Source organism: Typopeltis vanoorti, chromosome 2 (assembly GCF_054136105.1).
Source record: "Typopeltis vanoorti isolate ZY-2024b chromosome 2, IOZ_Tvanoo_1.0, whole genome shotgun sequence".
Lineage (NCBI taxonomy): Eukaryota > Metazoa > Arthropoda > Arachnida > Uropygi > Thelyphonidae > Typopeltis > Typopeltis vanoorti.
In genome coordinates, this window is record NC_143550.1 from 146,021,241 (window position 1) to 146,041,560 (window position 20,320).

The following is a 20,320-nucleotide window of genomic DNA, read 5'->3' on the forward strand; positions in this document are numbered from 1 at the left end:
TTATTATTATTATTTTAACGGTGTCACCATGGAGTCAAAAGACTCATCGTGGGAGACCCGACATTGACACAATAACCATTATTTACACAATACGTCATACCTCTCCTTAAATTCATTCACAGTTGAAGCATTCACAACCACCTCTGGCAAAGCATTCCACCCATTCACAACCCTCCAAGTAAAAAATCTAGTCCTAACACCCTTGTTAACCACACTCTTACACAATCTCCAGGGATGGCCCCTCGTTCTCTCACATCCTGCACTGGTCTTAAGAATATCATCAGTATCAATCCTGTAAAATCCTTTTAACAATTTAAATACCTCTATCATATCTCCTCTCCTACATCTATCAGCTAGTTTTTGGAGCTTACAGATCATCAATCTATCCTCATAGGGAACATCCCACAGACCTGCAACAATCTTTGTAACCTGCCTCTGAATCCTCTCCACCACTTCTGCATCACCAAGAAATCCTGGCGACCAGATCTGTGCACAATAGTCCAAATACAACCTTATTAATGCCTTATAGAGTGGAACAATAACTTCCCTATCCCTGCATGTTAGTGTGTTCCTCAACAACCATGTAATTTGATGTGATGTTTTGGCAATCTTTGCAATATGCCCTTTAAACTTAAATTCTCTGTCCACAATAACTCCCAAGTCTCTTGTCTCATCAACTTCCTGCAGTTCAGTTCCGTTAATATAGTAAACAGCATGCGATGCCATCCTCCCGAAGTGTATCACCTTACACTTAGCCACGTTGAACTGACAGTCATTTACCTCAGTCCATACCGTCAGCCTATTTAAATCATCCTGTAAAATATCCACATCATTTGAATTGATTATCGCTCCTCCCAATTTTGCATCATCAGCAAACAAGTGGATATTTCCATTCAAGGTATTTCCAATATCATTGATGTACAAATTAAACAATAGAGGACCAAGAACTGAGCCATGATGTACACCACTAGTCACTTGCCTTTTCCTGGACTCAGCTCCTCCGTAAACCACTCTTTGCCATCTGTCCACTAGCCATCCTTTAATCCAGATCACCATCTTCGGATCCATACCCATTTGCTCTAATTTATTTAACAGAGTTCCATGTGGAATCCTGTTATGGAAATTGTTTTGTCAAAAGTGATATGTAAAGCAGTTAAAAAGTTTTATGTACTTACGGATTTAAATAGTTGTATTACTTTAAAAATTTTTATAGTAGTTTAAAATATTAAGTTTTGTGTTTTATGAAGACATTCTCTTGTCGCTAACGGAAACAACCGTGTCAACCATTATACAGTATTTAGTTTCTCGCTTGCCGTTTTCAAGGAGTGCGCATGCTCACCGAGAAGTTTGATGTGTGATTGACAGCTGACAAGGAAAACGTTCGGTATCAGAGTAACGGCTGTAAACAAGAAGGTCGGAAGGAATTTAGAACACAGGCCTGCAGATATTTAGGTTCGGAGAAACTTAAGTTTTTTATGTGACAGTCGGAGGAAAATCAACAGTATATTCCGAAAAAGGAATCGTGGAACTATGAAGTTTTAATGTGGAATAAGTGTGTGGATAAATAAAAGGGAAATACAGGTAACCCTCGTATAACGCGGATGTTAGGTTCCATAGAAATGCCGTGTTATATAAATCGCGTTATGCGAGACTCAGATTACATAGAAAACGTAGGGTTAGGTTCTGAAATCGGGTTTTTTTTTTTTAATTATATAAGCAACAATGATATACCAAACAAAAATATTTTTTTATTTAATTCTTGTAATTCATGTAAGTTAAGAAAACATATAAACTATGAAACAAATATATCGTATAAACTTCATTGCACATAATAAAGTGCATATTACAATTGTCATCACTGTCTTCAAAACGAACATTTCGTAGATGTTCTTTATTTACGAGTGGCCGGAAGTCGTCATCACTTGAAATCCAAGTGATTTCAAGTGATGATTTCATTTGTATAATTCTCATTGCATACTTCGGTTGGTTAATTATCAAGAAGTCAGTAATAAGCCCTTGCTTACCACTATACTGCAATTTTTTTATTAAGTTCATAATATGGAGCTAAACAAATATCCAATTGTCTCGTGAATTTTCAGGAGCCCTCCGTTCTGGGGTCATTATCCGTAAAATAGCTTCCTAACTTTCTTGCCAAGTTCAATCCTTCTGCTTATTTCTTTAAACTGAATTTCTTTTAACGGATTCATCACAATCAGAATCTTCGACAGAACTTTCCCCGCCATTTGGTTCGACGTCATCTATCAATTGTACCAGTTCCATTCTCATTTAAATCTATTTCCCCATCAATTAATTCACTGGTTTCGTTTTCAATCAATTTGCAAAAGCCCTCTATGTGGTCATTACTATAGAAATATTTTTTTTTTTTACATAAAAAAAAAGCATTACATATTGTATGTAACTCAGAAGAAAATGAAGTGCTCAGCTTGAGAAGATCAACACACTTATGATTTTTAATGCGCTTTCTTGGCAGAAAACGAAGACAACTTTCAACAATAATTAACACTTTATACGGTAAACAATTGACGGACATAAGTACCGCGTTATACGAGGGTTACCTGTATTGTTATAGATCGTTTTAAAAGGAATATTCGAGGAAACTCTAATTGGAAGATTTATAGTAGATTCCGAAAAGGGAATCGTAGAACTAAGTTTTTTTTTTTTTAAGTGGAAGAGACTGTCAATAAGCATAAGTGAATAAAAGAAGAAGTTGCTATTTCTATTTACGTAAAGGAATGTTCGTGGAACGCTAATTAGGAAGTTTCACCTGTATTAAGGACGCCAGATCTAACTATTATTTCTACTAAAAAGAGACAGAATTGATTCAGGAAGATTTTATATGTGCCACACGAGTGAAGAAAAAGGATCATCTGAAAATGAAGAATAAAGTCATATATCTTCGGAAAAGGGCCTTGACTGAGAGAGAAACTGGCTATGAACATTTTGTCATTGTGCAAACCAAGTGTTTAATCTAGTCTTAAGTGTAAGTTTATTTTTAAAAGGCCTTGGATCAAATTAATTTGTAGTTAGTTATGTAATATTTGTTTGAAGTGTATATATATATTGTTTTTGTTATATTAAATGTATTTATTTTCTATTTTGGTCTTGACTCAGTGATTTATTTGAATTCTGAAAGAAATAGTAAAGAAGAGGTCATTGCACCAATCGGAGAGAACCCTTGTGCATATAACACAGTCCAACATTTTTGCTGACTTTTATATGAGACTTGTTTTTTACTAATTTGGGTGCGCTGATTTCAAATATCAAACCCATTTTTCTCTATCACATCAGGTTTTTCCTCTATGGCATTTTCTTTTTGCTAATTTGTAAGTTTTTGATAGTTTTAAGGAGGCAGTACTATTTAGAGGATCAAAAAAATCGATTTTTTAATATTATTTTCTGAAAGAATGTACTTTTAAAAATCTGTTCCTAACTTTTTAGCAAGAAATTCAAAAAATTCCCGAAGATATAGCCTATTATTCAAAGCGGTGCGCAGATCAGAATCGGAGCGCTCATCGCTCTCGCTTGTTAGTAAACGAATAAATGCGTAAGAACCTGCAACGGCACGTACTGGTGCTTTGAATGCGAGAGAGGCCGATAATTAGATACATAACTACTTAACAATATTCATTAATAATTACAAGAATATTTATCTTTGTTCGATCGTTCTTTGTCCGCTATGACGCATATAGCATTCGTTTGTTTTAGGCAGTTGTCATCGCCTACTTTTCATCACCTAAATGTATTAGGTCGGTTATCGGCCTCTCTCACATTCAAAGCGCCAGTACATACCATTGCAGGTTCTTACGCATTTATTCGTTTACTAACAAGCGAGAGCGATGAGCGCTCCGATTCTGATCGGCGCACTGCTTTGAATAATAGGCTATATCTTCGGGACTTTTTCGAATTTCTTGATAAAAAGTTAGGAACAGATTTTTAAAAGTACATACTTTCAGAAAGATTTTTTTGATCCTCTAAATAGTACTGCTCCCTTAAAACTATCAAAAACTTACAAATTAGCAAAAAGAAAATGCCATAGAGGAAAAACCTAACGTGATAGAGAAAATTAGGTTTGATATTTGAAATCAGCACACCCAAATTAGTAAAAAACAAGTGTCAGATCATAATCAGCAGAAATTTTTTTTTTTTTTGTTGGCCAGTGTAATATATAGTTCGCCCACCGATTTGAGGTCCCTCGAAACTACTGCGCATGTCAGAAAAAGGAGAATCCATTCCGATAATAGGGTAATCAGTCTGTCTTCTGGGATGTAATAATAAACAAACTGAGTTTGTTTATTATTACAGGTCGGAAAATTTAGCTTTTCTTTTACGAACATTGTTGTTTTTAAAGTGTAACTATTTTGCTTGTATAACAGTTGGAAAAATGTACGTAGAGTGTTAATACGTGCAAATACTGCGTTCTACATAAAACAATGTCACTTCGCTCTATGATAAGTTTCCTTTTATTCTGGGACTTTTTAAAACAAAATCCGATTTCATGAAGTATTTTCCTTAAAGTTTCTCTTTTCCAAGGAAAATTAATTTTTTCTTTAAGCACAGGAATCAATTTCGGAACAGTTGGCACTCTTTTTTCGAATACGTAAAATTCGTGAATAGCTCTTCTTATAACGTCTACATCAAAATCATTCAAAGCTACGGTTTCGATGGTTTTCTTTCTCTGGCGCTTTTTTTTTTTTTTTAGGAGATTTAAATTTTGGCTTACCTTCACCTTTTGATTCCCTACGAATTCTTTTAACAGTCGACCCCGATATGCCTGCAATTGCACTTGCACGTTTTATGACTTGAGAAAGAGGAACAAGAAGACGGCCTTCTGACGATTCTTTTTCGCAGAATGTCAGCACATTATTCAATATTCGTTTGCAAGAGCTACTGAAACGTTCAACAACAGAACTTGTTGACTACTGGATCCATCATACAAATTAATAATAAAAAAATAATGCAAAAAGAGAACAACAAAAATCAAGCTAGTACTAGTACAGCGACAGACAAGAAAGCACATGATTTCACATGTTGGCGACCAATTCGTACATCCTTCATTTCTTTCTCCCCTTCAGCATGAATCGACTATTCTTGGCACAAAGCCAACAAGGGATCTAGAAATGGTGGGCGAACTATACACTCAGATAAATTAAAAAAATAATTGTTGAACAGAGATCATCTCTATGGTAGGATTAATTATTATGATAATATCCTTTCTATATAAACATCCTTAAATTAACACTTTCTTTTAGTGTTACACGGTGATCAGCATTTTAGTGCGATCACCGAAAGGCCAGCTTCATAATTATTATTATGAAGCTGGCCTTTCAGATCATGCCCTGAATACCTTACACAAAATTGTCTGGAAAAGCACTAGCTGTCTACATCGCACTAAAACATGGTATGAACGGAAATTTAAGAAAGTCTGTGAGATCATTATCAACCACTCCAATCTGAACAATAATGATGGTCTTAAAATCCCAAACATATGGAAAATATTCAACCCACGGAACCTTCCTCGCTAAGAACAACTATAAAAAATCCAGTATCTTAAATAACAATTGTAATACTAAAAATAGGACATCATTGTTTCTGAAAAGAAAACCATCTGTAAGAAAGAATGTTTAATAATCCTGTCATCATAAGTAGAATTTAGCTTCATGTAATTTTTTTTTTCACTAGAAGTCATGCCAGTAGAATAACATGTGATCAAAGTATTGTTTCTCTAGCTTACAGTTAATAATGTAACTCAGCTTGTCTCGTATATTTATGTATGCTCCAGATGATGATCTTGATATGAAGAGCGAAACGTCGGGATAATAAAAGTTTTTTAACACGTTTGTAAATTCCATAAAAAATTTTAAATGAATTACATGATGCTGCTACAGTTAATCAGTGCAGGTTGGCTTTTTAAGTAATGCTTCATAAATCCACTACAGCTGTACTGGATAGAGGCCTGAGAGAAGGCCATAAATGAATAACACCAGCATTCCTAACAGGGTAAGTTATCCTCAAATTCCTGATAAATATCCTCAAGAATATATATAGGATACTACAATAACATTAATCATAGTATTTTCAGGGTGTCCTGTATACCTCAAGATCACAAATTAGTATGATAAAGATGACAAGTTACTTTGTAATGGATCGCGTGAGGGATGCTGGTATTATCCATTACATGCATCTAGTCTCAGACCAAACAATTGAAGAGACTTCTACATCATTTGACACAAACTTTTGAATCATTTTGCAACCTGAAGTGTTGCAAAATGTCAATTTTTGAAATTCAAACATATCACCATACAAGGGTTACAAGACAAGAATAACCAACAACTGCAAATGAGTCTGAAGCATTTTTTAAAAACAGAATGTCAAAATTTTCTCTTTTGAGATAAAAAGCTGCATTGTAATTTTCTCAAAAATTACAAAAGATATAAGGATACTTTTTTCTTCTTTTTCCCAAAGTTCCAGTGGGAAAAAGTCCCACTGCAATACACTCAACAATTTTTGAGTTACAGAAAAACAATCAACATTTCATGGTGAAAAATATTAATTACTTGCCAATTTCAACCTTCACATTAAAAGTCATCATTTGAAATATATATAAAGAGACAAAGTATAACAAAGTTCACGTGTGAAGTGCATAATGCATAGCATTATACATGTCCATAAGGAGGTGTGCTTTGCATTATGGGATACTAAGGCATCCCATAATTGATGTGAAGTCATTAGCCTCTACATACAAGTAGCCCAGTCGTGAAGTTACTTCATGTGCAAACTGTGTTTGTTACACTTGGATAAAGAATTAAACCAAGAATATAATTTCTTGGCATCTTAAATTTAAACTGATCACAGCATACAACAGCTGATTTTCCAAGTGGCAGCTTGATCTTTGGTTAGGAGGGATGGTAATCATAAATATAAAAAGCCAAGAGTTTATTACATTTAAGTACTTAAGAGTCCAATCATTTTTATGACAGGAGAACATTCTGACTGCAGCATATTACCATTATTATTTCGTGACACCTCCAAGGAGTCTTAAAGACTCATCAAGGGAGGGTACTTACTCTACAACTCTGTCTCTGGCACTTAATCCACCGACTACAGCGAAACCACCACTGCCATCATCATCTACATGAATGACATCTACCACCCACCACCACCACTAGCATTTTTTTGTTTGTAAATTGCTTGGGTTCTGAATATTATGGGAGGAGTGGAGTGTAAAATTGTGAATGTGGAAAATCCATAATTTTGAAGAGTTACCGAACTTCAAAAGTTTGTTTTCAACCTTTACTAATTGGCAGCGTATCAAATGCTATCTTGTATAAAATTTCAGCTGCTTGGTTGACAGAAAGTAGATGAACATTAATATATATATATATATATATCGGTTAGGCAGCTACAGAATACTAAATTATATTTTGCTAATTTGATAAAACCAAATTAGCAGGAGCACAGGAGCCATCCCTAGAATGTATTCCCTAATGTCAACAAAACAAATGTTCCATTGCAGCGACTGCAACAGTTTGCCATGTTATAAAATCACAACGCACCTTTCTAATTTACTATCAAGCCTTCAGGCATCCTCTATTAAAAACAGTGTACACTTCAAAGAAAAAAAATTCTCAGAGCTTTGTATTTGACCTAATATTCTTCATCAGTTCATGTGAGAGGTTTAATGGAATATTAACAGCACTGAGAAAGGATTAAAACTAATTTTAATACTTTTAATATTTCGTCTCCATCACAGAGACATCTTTGGGGATTACAAAAACTTTTTGTAACAACACACACACAAATACAATACAAAGTGAAACTAAAGTCCTATCTAGGTGGTGTGCCCTCTATGGGCATTTGCAGATGGCCTGGGATGTAAAGAAGGATCTTGGATAATTAAAGTTTCCCAAATTTTGGGAAGATTAATGCAACCGTATTTGTTTAAATTAGGTTGATTCCTGAGTGCAGATGCAGATTCAAAGAATAGTCTTTCTTTTTTGAATTTACTATGGTGGAGCATGGTAGTTTTTTTCCAGGAGATCCTGTGATCCTGTGGGATGTATCCAAAATATGGTCTGCAAGGCCAGGTTGACCATAATCATGTTTGCTGATGTAAGAACTGTGTTCTTCTAACCGGATGGATGCTGACCTGCCTGTTTGTCCGAAGTAGGCAAGTTTACAGGAACTCTATATACACCAGGTACTGAAAGAGGAGGGAGCTGGTCTTTAGTGGATCGGATAAGGGTAGCAGGTTTACGGTGGGACTTGGAGGTTGCATGGAGGTTGTACTTTTTTAATGATCTGGCTAATTTTTCTGAAGTACCACAGATGTAAAGAATGGTAATGGCATTTCTGAAGTCCTTCTAAAGAGATGGTCAGGGAATGGGGAAGGACTTGATTATTTTTTTAATTCTGTAGTCATTATAGCCATTGGAAAGGAAGATGTTGTGTATGTGTTTGAGTTCGGTTTGAAAGGGCAGTTTTACTGGAACAAAGATTGTGGGCCCTATTGGTCAGAGTTTTAATAATGCCATATTGCTGGGAGGGGTAGTGGTGGGAGAGTTTGAATGTATCTGCCTGTATGAGTAGGTTCTCTATATACAGAGAAAGAAAGGTTACCATTAGGAAGGAGTATTACTAAGGTGTCTAGGAAGGGTAAACTATTGTTATTTTCCTTTTCCATCATAAATTGGATTCTTGGATGTAGACTATTGAGGTGACTGAGGAAAGAATCTAATGTGTCTGGGCCATGAGGCCATATAGAGAACACATCATCTACATATCTTAGCCAGATATAAGGTTTTAGAGGGGAAGAGTCAATGGCTCATTTTTCAAAATTTTCCATGTAATAAGCCTCAACACACACACACATATTCTTCATCAGCATGGATACTGTTTCTCTTTACACAAATGATCCCCTAGATGAAATGTTAGAATTGCTCCAACAAGACTTTTCCATAGATATTCTTCATCACTTCGATTTGTCATCCATTTGCTACTTCACTTGTTAGAACAAGTTTTACCAGCAAGTTAGGGTACCATCATGGGTAGTTCTCTTTTCCTCTCTTGCAAACTGCTTTAAGAAGCCATTTGAACTTAAAACTGTTTGATAACATCCATTTTATGCCCTTTTTATTGATATGGACAACAGTTTTATAGTATGATAGGATTTTCCTTCCCTTAAGATGTCATTACAAAGATTAATGCTACTCAACTTCATAAACAATTTCCTCATGAAATAAAGTATCATTGAATTTCTTTTTTAGACTTCCTTATTATCAGCTAGATGAAGGACTTCAGTTTTCTATCTTTCAAAGGGAAAAAAAAAAAAAAAAAAAAAAAAACATAATAGACTTTATATCCATGCTCAGTCAAAATTGCCATCCTTGCCAAAAATCTGGTACCACCATCTCTCATCTATCAGGCTTACTCTTATGTTCTACTGAAGCACTGCTGACACATGAAATAAATTTTATTACAACCTTCTTGTCTAAAAGCTTCACTAATTTCTTTATTAACATCATTGTTAGTGGCTATCGAATTTCTCAGTTGCCTACTATCTAGAAAGTTATCAACCATATGGCCATCCTTCATATTTTAGTGTATACTGCCAAACTACTTAGATCTGTTGCACTCGGTGATTTTTTTTTTTGTCTAGTTAATAACGTTCTTCTTTTCTAGACTCTGTAAAGGATAAGCTTCTGCCTCTAAGCCCATCTCAGTGTTTATCAAATACCCTGCACTTATGATTATTTTACTTTGACCAATTGGCATATCCATAGTGGTTTGTCATCATGAACACATTGACTGCATTAGATCCCATGAGATGGAACCATGTCCAGATGGTTCCATCTCAGAACTGTTGGAAGAAGATCCTACACAAAGCCATTTTTTCTTTTAGCAATTATATAAAAAACTATGAAACCTAATTTCATTGCCCTAATCTCAATGGAAATAATGGGATAAATTCTTCCTTCTGAGAAATAATTTGGCCTAATTAAGCAGCTGCTCTAATTATAGAAAGCTGCATGTAGAGAATTTAAAGAGTGTATGTATATAAGACAAAATTACTGACTTGAAAATAAAAACTGGCTTTAATTAAAGTAAAATGTTTGCCATAAAAATAATGTATCTGCATATTAAGCAAATATGCAGTCTTAGCAGTCAACATTCTAGGAATTGGTTGAATGTAGACTATTTTTTTTTTTTTTTTTTTTTTGAGTGATTGCAATTGAACAAAATAAATCACCTATCTAGTGCAGAAATAGCACTGCTTTCCTTCCTGCATGAAACAGTCTTAATCCTGCAATAAAGTTTATAGCACCTTTTGTGGTCACTCGTTCAAGTTCAGGGTGTCATCTTCATCACTTTGGTTTTCTGAAGTTTTGCTGCAACTTCCTTCATAATTTCATCCTCAAAATCTCCATTTTCATTATAGTATTGAAGATTAGATAAATGGACACAAACTCTTCCTAGTTACTGACGTAATTTAATTCAAATCGGATGTAATTTTCACTATTGATCATATCTGGCATATTCATGATTCAATGCTTAAAACAACAGCAAGCAAAACAGTAATGAATGGTCTTGTTGCATATTCCTCACCAACTATCAGTTGTAAATTGTATTGCTTGTAAAAGGTTAACTGTCAAGAAACAATCGATCATTTCTATGTGCTAATTCTTAAAAAAATCAGATGTCATTCACTCAGTTTTTGTTAGCATAGTACATAGAAATGATCGATTGTTAGTCTACTAACAATGTTACTAGTAAATGTTACTAGTAAACCCTCCATTCTAATCTCTTTACAGCATGAATCTGGACTTTTTTCCCACTAACGGCTTTCATTCATCAGTTCCTGACATCATAACGTTGTTCCACAATCTATTACTTTCTTTGATCCAAACGGTGTAGCACATTTATAACACAGGGAAATAGCCCTGTTTCGTCAGCATCATAGATTTCATCAGAACTAAATTTCTCATGAGAGATTGCATAATGTGGTAGAGGTTACTGGCTGGCCAAATTAAACAACATTGTGTCCAAATAAATGAAGCAAATTCTTGTTATATTTTCATCATTTTTGTCTAGACTTGTCCTAATAAAATGACCACTCTGATTAAAAGGTGGACCAATAAACCAGAATTTAAATATTTGCAAATTATATATATTTAAAAAATTTAAGCAAAATATAATTTGAAAGGCTTTAAAACTTTAGAAAACTGTTAAGACCTAAAAAAAATATTTTTTTTTCTTTTTAATTCTTGCAGATAAACTTATATGTTGGTAACACATGACTGTCAGATTTTAAGGAAAGACAATATATACTAGAATATTAATTAAAATCTTTAATTAATACTTCCTATATTTCAGTAATGTTGCATTACCATCTTCAGGAATCACAAAATAATGATATGGGCATGTTAACACTAACACTAAGCAAATATGGCTGAAGAAAACAACTGAAGTAGGTCCTAGAGTCCTATTTAGGATCAACTAGGTGGCACCTTTAGGACTGACTTCAGTTGCTTTCTTCGGCCATATTTGCTTTGTGTTTAGTGCCTGCATACACATATCATTATTTTGTGATCCCTGAAGAAGATAATTTAACATTACCGAAATATAGGAAGTATTAATTAAAGATTTTAATTAATATTCTAGTATACGTTGTCTTTCCCTAAAATCTTTTTCTTTTTAATAAGGACAGCAAATATTCAAGAATGTTAAATCTACCTTTATGGGACAACTTGCACAACTAGGTTATATAATGAATGACATAAAAGTTGCCACAATCTACACCTTTCTTGTTTGAGTTCAGTTAATAGATGACTATATTCTACTAAATTTGAATATGGCACCAGCTAGAAACAACTAGTGCCAAACTCTCTCTCTCTCTCTCTCTCTCCTCTCTCTCTCTCTCTCTCTCTCTCTCTCTCTCTCTCTCTCACACACACAAAATCTCTTAAATAATGCAATGCATGATCTTTTATGTATAAATGACAACTATTAACCCTTAATTAGCCACACTTTTTTGTTACATAATTAAGTGCATGGGGTCAGAACGTCAGAAATCACTCCTTACTCCACAACTGATTGAACTGACAGTGGATACACGACTGATTCAGTGCAGGGACAGCAAGAAACTCAGCTACTCAAAATCGCAACAAAAATCTGTCATTGGTTTTGTCAGAAATCAAACTTGAATGATGGCTGGGGTCAAATAGACCCCATGTGACTAATTAAAGGTTACTTTATTAGTTGATAAATCTGTTAAAAGACCTGTTACTAAATGAGTTATAGAAATGTGTTGTAGACATTATTATTACCCTACTCCCCCCCCATGGAGTCAAAGATGCATCTAAGCAGTCCCTTTGTCATATACACACACACAGCTTATATACCACACCTCAAACACATTCAAATTCTATACAGACACCACTCTCAGGCAAGGCATTCCAATGAAAAAAACCTGCTTCTCACTCCCTTGTTCACACCCTCCTTATACAGCTCCAGGGATGATGTCTTGTTCTCCCGCCATTTTATGAAAAATCTCTTCAACACTGATCCTCTAACAACCCCTTATCAATTTTTACGTCTCTATTATATCACCACTCTTCCTCCTATCTACTAGACTCTGTAAATTGCATCTTCTCAACCTTCCCTCATATTCAATATTCCAGAAATCAGAAACTACCATAGTCAGTTGCTTCTGGACCCTTTCCAACATCTTTTCATCTTTTTGAAAACCAGATGACCAAATCTGCTGACCAAAACCAGATGTGCACAGTAGTCCTAACAGGCACTTAAGCGCCCACGAATTTCCAACTATACTTGGACTTCACAACCATAACTTGAGGGTAAGGTGGTTAGCCTCATGCCTCCCGGTGTGTCTTATGTCTGAAGATTCATATGTTCATGTGGCCAGTTTGTCTGTTCTGGGGGGGAGCCCAAGGTTCTGATGAAATAAAACCCTACTTCATATGAGACCGCTAACTCACCTTTCATCAAAAGAGACCAGGTAAAGGTTCCTCATGTCACTGATGGGAATCGAACCCAGGTCTTTCTGACCAAAGAGCTTCATCTATACCAAATGAGCTACGGAGGCTATAATTTTGGCAATGCGTCCTCTAAATTTTAGATCCATATCCACCATCACCTAAAGATCTGTTATTTCCTCATAATAATATATCAAACAGTTACATAGGCTGATCACTGTAACATGAGCATCATTCAAGGAGAATACAAAAGACTAGTTACAACATTAAAAACATGAAACAAAGAATGAGTCATATAGTATGAGTATACATCTTCATGTCTAGTCACAGCTAAGTGAACAGGAGAATGCATCATTAAAGTACCAGGGAAGCAAGTATAATTCCATAATTAAAGGTTAAAGATATTATCTTCTTTTCTAACATCCGCCAAGGATAAATTGCCACCTCTATCCTTACCTGATGTTTATCAAGTGCCCTGTTCTGGCCAAGTTTATTACTTTGTACAGGCTGGTCGATCTGCTAAAATCTGAATCGAAAAACACCAAGTTGACATAAGATTTTTAGAATCAGAGGGTTCCAGCTTGCTTCCCATGCCACTAATGCACTAATGGACAGAGTCCACTGGAATCAAACCAAGATTTTCCACTACAGAAGATTTAAATGTGATTATCTATTCTTTGAAATTTGTGAAGCCCTACACCATCACCATAATTTTAATCAACCAGACTGCATGCCTATCTCAAAAGGTCAGGTAAGTAATCACCATAAACTCTTCATAATAATTTTTTAACTTTGAATTACAAAACTATAATGGGATCCCTGAAACTTTAATAGCGCTTTCTCCTGTTCATGTAGCTGTGACCAGACAAGAACTATATGCATGCTATATGACTCATTCTTGTGTTTCATAATTTGAATGTCGTAACGAGTCTTTTCCATTCTCCCTGAATGAAGCTTATGTTACAATGGGCAAAATATAGAGTAAATTCTAATTTCCCTTACATGTGTTAACCGTTTTATAATTTATTATGATAACTGTCTTATGATTTGCACAAATGAGAGAAAATAATAACACTGAATCAATCAAGTTCTTAAAATTATATTCCACTATTTGGATATATCAAACATGCATGAAAGTTGCATTATGAGAACAGCTGACAGACTGGTCAAATGCTTTCATAACGTAACTTTACTTCTACTTTTTTAGGACATCATGTATAAAGTATTTATATGAGGAAGTTTTGTGGTTATTTAGTTTTACCTTATCTTGAATGCAACTCTCTTATTTTCAGGCATCAGTTCTTTCAATTTACTGCCAACAGGAGGGTATAACATTAAGCTGTTTACATTGTAATATAAAATGTTTTTTTTTTCTTGAGAATTTCGGGATTGCCTTCTTTAAAGGATAGTTAAAAAAAAAAAAAAAAAAAACATTTCATTTGTTTGTTTAATGCACCTGGTTTAACACGACCAGGCGCATTATTTAACAGAGAGCGCAGGCCATTTTACCAAAGAATATATCTCCTTCAATATATATATATATATATTATTTATTTATTTTTTTTGAGAACCCATCCACAAGAGGTTAGTCAACCTCTAGTACCTTCCCGCATGAAAGTATATGCTCAATTAATGGTTAACCCAAAATACGCATATATAGCCATATCTAGCAACAATGTACTTTCATCAGTTATTGCTAAATAGTAGCTAAATAATATCAATATCATGTTAACCCCAGAATAGCTTACAAATGTAAAACATGCCGATAGATAACACGTTAAAGGTTACAAATATTGTAACATCATCTGTGTCGATAATCACATTTTTTGAATGTGCAATAGAAAATAATATTCAATGATCCTTTAATAATCTCTTACCTCTGCAAATGTTTTTTTTTCTTTTATTGCTGCTACATATACAACTTAAAACGTGTCTATAACAGAGCATTGGGCATGCCTTAAGTCGATCCGATTAAAAGCATTTAATTTTTCAACTTAATGACTGGTAATAAATAAAATTATGGCCTTACAATTATCACAGAGAAGGAGAAGCACACTGGATAAAACTTAAAGTACTTCGTTTTACAAATAAATAACTCTGCCTCTAAACCTAATCGAGTTGATACGTGCCAATCCTTAGAAGACCAAAATACGTAATTCCTGAGAAGGCCGCCATGTTAAATCCAAGTTGCAGTAAACTTTAACATTTTATTTATTTATTCATTTATTTGCTTTTTGCAAAATTTTGGATAATCCAAATGTAAGATAATAATTCTAAGTCTACTAATTTGAACAATTACACAATAATTTAACATGACTTACTGTGAAGAAATTATATATTTATATTAAAAAGGCACAAAATGCTTCGTCTTAGTTTTAAAACTATATAAAAGAAAGATTAACTATCATTTCAGCAAATTCTCAGGAACAACTGTTAGCATAGAATACGGAGATGTTACCTCTTAACAACTTTTTCGAGGCCCTCTTTTAGCCGATTCCCAACTTAGTCGATTTTTGAGGGAAGTGAGTAGAGATAAGGAAGTTGTTATTTCTCTTCATAAGGCCTCGATACGCCCACATCTGGATTACTGTGCTCAAGTCTGGTCCTCTGAGTTTCTTGGGGATGAGGAAGCAGTGGAAAGGATTCAGAGGCGATTGACTAAGATGGTGTGTGGTCTGTGGAATGTTCCCTATGAGGATAGATTGAGGATGTGGGGATTGCAGAAGTTGGTTGATAGGAGAAAAAAAAAGAGGGAATTCGACTGAAATATTTAAAGGATTTTATAGGATAGATGCAGGAGATATGTTTCAGCACTTGGCGCTAGAGGAACCAGAACAAGGGGTCATTCCTGAAAGTTGAATAAAGGTGTGGCTAGTAGGGGATGTGAGGGCTAGAATTTTTTCTTGGAGAGTTGTGAATGAGTGGAATAGGTTGCCAGAATCAGTAGCAGGGCTGGCCATCTCGGGGGGGGGGGGGGTACAGTGGGTGCAATGCACGCAGGCCACACGATCGAGTGAACACAGTCGGTACACATTTGCGGAAACGTATTTTATATTTTATTTTTTTTTCTTCTTCTAATTTTGCTTATAACTAAAGGGATTTCATCGACAGGATTTTAGGGCCTCCGGTAATAAGAATATCTCTGTGTTTCTCTATTATATTAGTGTTTTGTGTTGAGTAAACGTTATGGTAACCTGTTATATTTCGAATGTGTGTTTTTTGTTTTCCTGTGCCAAAATCATTTCCAAGTAGGAGGTTTTACAATACGTTTATTTCAAATCCTTTAATTTTTACCTTTGAAAAATATTTTAGGGCACCAAAAGGTTTCTTGCACCCGGTCCGCTTTATAGAGAAGGCCAGTCCTGATCAGTAATCAGTGATTTGTCTGTTAATGGGTTTAAGGAGGGGTATGTAAGATTGTGTAGATAAATTGGGTCTTTGGACTCCATGGAGGTGCCTGTATAATAATAATAATAATAATAATAATAATAATAATAATAATAATAATAATAATAATTTCCTTCCCCCTCCCAAAAAAAGAATTTTTTTCCTGGGTTGCTAACTTCGCAATCCAGCAAACTTCACCGTAAAACTTACTTGCGTGCATGCATATAAATGCTAGATAGGATTTTGATCTATTGCGACCTTTTATGCCGTTTACAACTCGTCTAGCACACCACAGAAATGCACTCAACTTTAGAAATGGCACAGATGGATACTGTTCCTACCGATTCTAAAGAGTTAGAGTTAAAAGCGTGCTGCCTTCCTGCCTTTCTTTTTTGAAATGAACAAGCATGACAACGAATTTATTTTTATAAACTTTATGATTACAAAATTAAGCCCTATATATGCTTTATAATATAGATTAAAAGCTGAACTTCATGTAAAATAAGTATTTCCAATAGGGCTGTACTTATGCACAGGAGCACGAGGTGCAAGCTGAGGCCATTGAAAAAATAAAGCCAATCTAAGTACCCCAAACAATGAAAGGGGACCCTGGAGCACTCTAGCGACTCGGGTCCCGCCACCTGGGGAGAAGTGTAAGTACGGCGCTGATTTCCAAACGTAACTTCTAAGTCGGTGAAACAAACTACTTCTGAATTCAAGGGAAAAACCCAGTAACGAATGCATTTAGAGTAGTTCCCATTGTGAAGTGAGAGTTGTCATTCTCAAAGATGGTGGTTAAATTCAGATATAAGGAATCAAATGATATGGTTGTGAAACTCTATGGTGACAACTTAGATAACATTATTTATGAGTATCCCGTCTATATAAATACTTCATATATTTTATGCTAAACTGATAATTAACTTCAATTAAGAAATCAGATATGACATTTCATTTATGACTAGGAAACTAATAATGAGTTATAGACATATTGGGTTATACTAATATATTGTGCGCTTAGGCTAACTGTAATAATTCTAAAGGATATATTTATTTTTATATAATTTAAAACAAATTTTAAAAATTATGCATGTTTATATTTACAATCTATAAAAAATTCCGATTTCCATTATCAAATTAGTTTAAGTTTGCAAATTTCAGGAAGAAAAACTCTAAGACTGAAATAAATGCAGGCCTGGTTGGCCAAGTGGTTAGTGTATCCACTCTCCAGCCAAAAGACTGATGGGTTCGAATCCCGCAGTGGACATGGGTGTTTGTCATTATCTATGAAAAATACTAGTGATGCTGGTCAGCGGTAGATGACGTTGGTGCAAATGATGAACGTAGTAGAGTGGTGGAGCCGGAGAATTGTGGAGTAGGTGCCTGCCCCCAATGAGTCCTTGGACTCCCTGGAGGTGCTATGTTTATAATAAATAAATAAATTTAATAAAATCAGCTAACGCCCTTTGTTTAGGGATCCCATTTTTTGAAAATAAGAAACAGGGACACAATAAATTTTGTAGAATTAAGGGTTAAGAGAAATAAATTTTATTCGTTAACATTATGTATTTTAAAATAAAAAAATTCAATATTTATTTGAATTTGAATTTGATTTATGAATGTAGATAACATAAATGTTTATACATACGACAAATAAAAAGAATTCTAATAACTACAATGCAAATACAATAAAATATGAAATATAAACAACACGAACCTTATGCGTATTGTGTAGATGCATATCTAAAATTATATGAAAAATAAATTAATTTTATTAATTTTATTTAAAAATAAAAAAATAAAAAAAATAATTAATTTTTAATATATACCTCCTCTCTTCCTTATTCTGCCTCTTCTTGTACATTACAGTTGGTCGTTGCCAGTCCCATTTTACTGCTACTTGCAGAATCATTAAATATATTTGGTTGAAGAATTGATTTTGTCCAAGAGTTGTCGATTCTTAGATACTATATAGAAAAACTCTGAACATGACATGTTTCTCTAATGGATTTTAACAAGCATGATAGATTTAACTATGTCCAGTTGCAAGCGATTCCTTTCATTTGTCAATAACGAATTCATCAATGAAAAAAAATTCGTTCAATAGAAGCATTTGATCCTGGCAAGGTCAAACAAAAACTTATAATTGAAGCTATTTCACTGTAAGTAATTTGTTGTTGTTTTTTTAAATGACCAAAGATTTCTTTCCACTTATCCTCAAGTTTACAACTGGCATTATTCCATTCATTAATTTTATACTCAGTTGCATAATTTTAACATGGCTGTACTCATCAAATAAGTTCTCTTCATTTAAGTTGAAATTTGGTGAGATGGCCTTAATTTATTAGACACATTCCATTAAATTTTCCCAAGATACATGTGTTTTCAAGCAAGCCCATTCCATTTTAGTAAATATACTAAACTGATTTTGAGTATATTCTTGAATATATTGAATTGCAGTGAAGTAGAAATTGGAGATGTTGTCTCTAAATGATGATTCAGTTATTAAACCTTTTTCACAAAGATTTTTCATTTCGATTTTCACTTCACTGGGTAAATACTTCTTATTTTCACGCAATAAAATTTTCGTAATAAGAATGTCTATCTCTTTTTTTACCTCACAGCCCGTAGCATATTCTTTCGATTTGCTGGATTGCCTTAGAAAATATTTTCATCTGATTTTTAAAAATAGAAGATAAATGAAAGACTTCTTATCACTGAAAAACGTATTCAAAATAGTTGGACATTTATCTTGAGACAAGAAATAGGATGTAAGCCCATCGTACATTTCAATAAAACGAATTAAACATAGCTGCAGTGAAAGCCATCGTGTTTTGCTATGACCAAAATAGTCTTGTATTCAGTTTCGACAAAATCACAAAAAGATTTCAGACTTTCGAGTCTGACAGTGAATTGGTGAAAATGCTGGAAAACGTTACCCAATATTGTTTGAATATCTATTGGTAAGATATCAGCAGCAGTTTGTACAGCATTATGTATAATGTGAGCTGCACAACCTACACCTATTAATTTTCTGTTTAATTTGTTTTGTAATTTAGTAAATCGGATTGAATCTATAGGAAACGACCCTGGAATGGAAAAGGTAAAACAAAAATGGAAACGACAAAATATAATACACTTAGCAAACTGGTAAGAGGAATAGCATATAAAGAAATATAATTAGACCAATTATTAAATGAAAGAAATTTTAAAATAGCAGTAATCACTGAAACAAAAAAGAAATTAAAAGGAACCATGAGAACTGCAAATTTTAATGTGATATACAGTGGAGTTGACAGAGACCAAAGAGCACAAGCAGGAGTCATGATTTGGATTCATAACTCCCTTTCAAAACAGTTAAAACATTATAAATTATGGAATGAAAGAATAATAGAAGCTAGATGAAAAATAGATGGAGGCTATTTAACAATAATTGGTTTATATGCCCCAGAAGAGGGAAGAGAACAAGATAATATTGATTTTTATAATCAGTATATATAATATAATCAGTTTTATAATCAGCTACAAAATATATATAATAAAATACATAAAAATGATTACATAATTTTAGCAGGAGACTTAAATGCAAGAATTGGAAACACGAAAATTAATAATAATATAGGAATACATGGAGAACATACTCTAAACAGGAATGGTAAAAAAATTGATTGACTTTGTAGTTTATAATAACCTAAAAATAATGAATTCCTTCTATAAACATAAAGACATACATAAATATACTTGTGCAGCAAGAGGATGGAAATCAATATTAGATTACTTTGTTAGGGTTCACAGAGGATATGAAATAAGCAGTGACCACTTTCTTGTTACAATAAAATTAAGATTACCACCTAAATGGCTACAAGTAACAAGAACAGAAAGAAAAATTGAAATATTTGTTTATAAAAGTAGACTATTGA

General features: G+C 34.0%; 1 protein-coding gene across 2 annotated transcripts in view; it reads right to left on the bottom strand.

Annotated features, from left to right (window-relative positions):
- LOC150109502 (NEDD8 ultimate buster 1-like) overlaps positions 1 to 15,448 on the bottom strand; it is a 261,500-nt gene extending 246,052 nt beyond the window's left edge. Inside the window, exon 1 of one of the 2 annotated variants that reach the window (XM_090408663.1) lies at positions 15,335 to 15,448. The gene's annotated coding sequence lies outside the window, so the exon portion shown is untranslated. Of the gene's footprint in view, positions 1 to 14,890; positions 15,205 to 15,334 lie in introns of those variants that run through there. The other variant, XM_090408656.1, reaches the window with a different exon arrangement.
- Between the last annotated feature and the right edge of the window lie 4,872 nt (positions 15,449 to 20,320).